Here is a 248-nt window from a genome sequence, read left to right on the forward strand (position 1 = left end):
AAGAAGATTAAGCGATCGGAAAACGCAACATATCAACCATGATAATATCAACCATCATAATTCACCTAAATCACCTTTATTGCTTGTTATTACACTAGGAAGATGTGAGACGAGGATGAATAAACAAGGAAGTAAAACCATGTAGTACAGATGACGCAAAGACTACGCTAACTCACCCACGCCAAGACTTGCGATCGTGTTGCCTGTATGCAAGGAGAGATTAACACTAATAATGGCCTCTCCTTTGA

The sequence above is a fragment of the Penaeus monodon genome, chromosome 21, assembly GCF_015228065.2.
Source record: "Penaeus monodon isolate SGIC_2016 chromosome 21, NSTDA_Pmon_1, whole genome shotgun sequence".
Lineage (NCBI taxonomy): Eukaryota > Metazoa > Arthropoda > Malacostraca > Decapoda > Penaeidae > Penaeus > Penaeus monodon.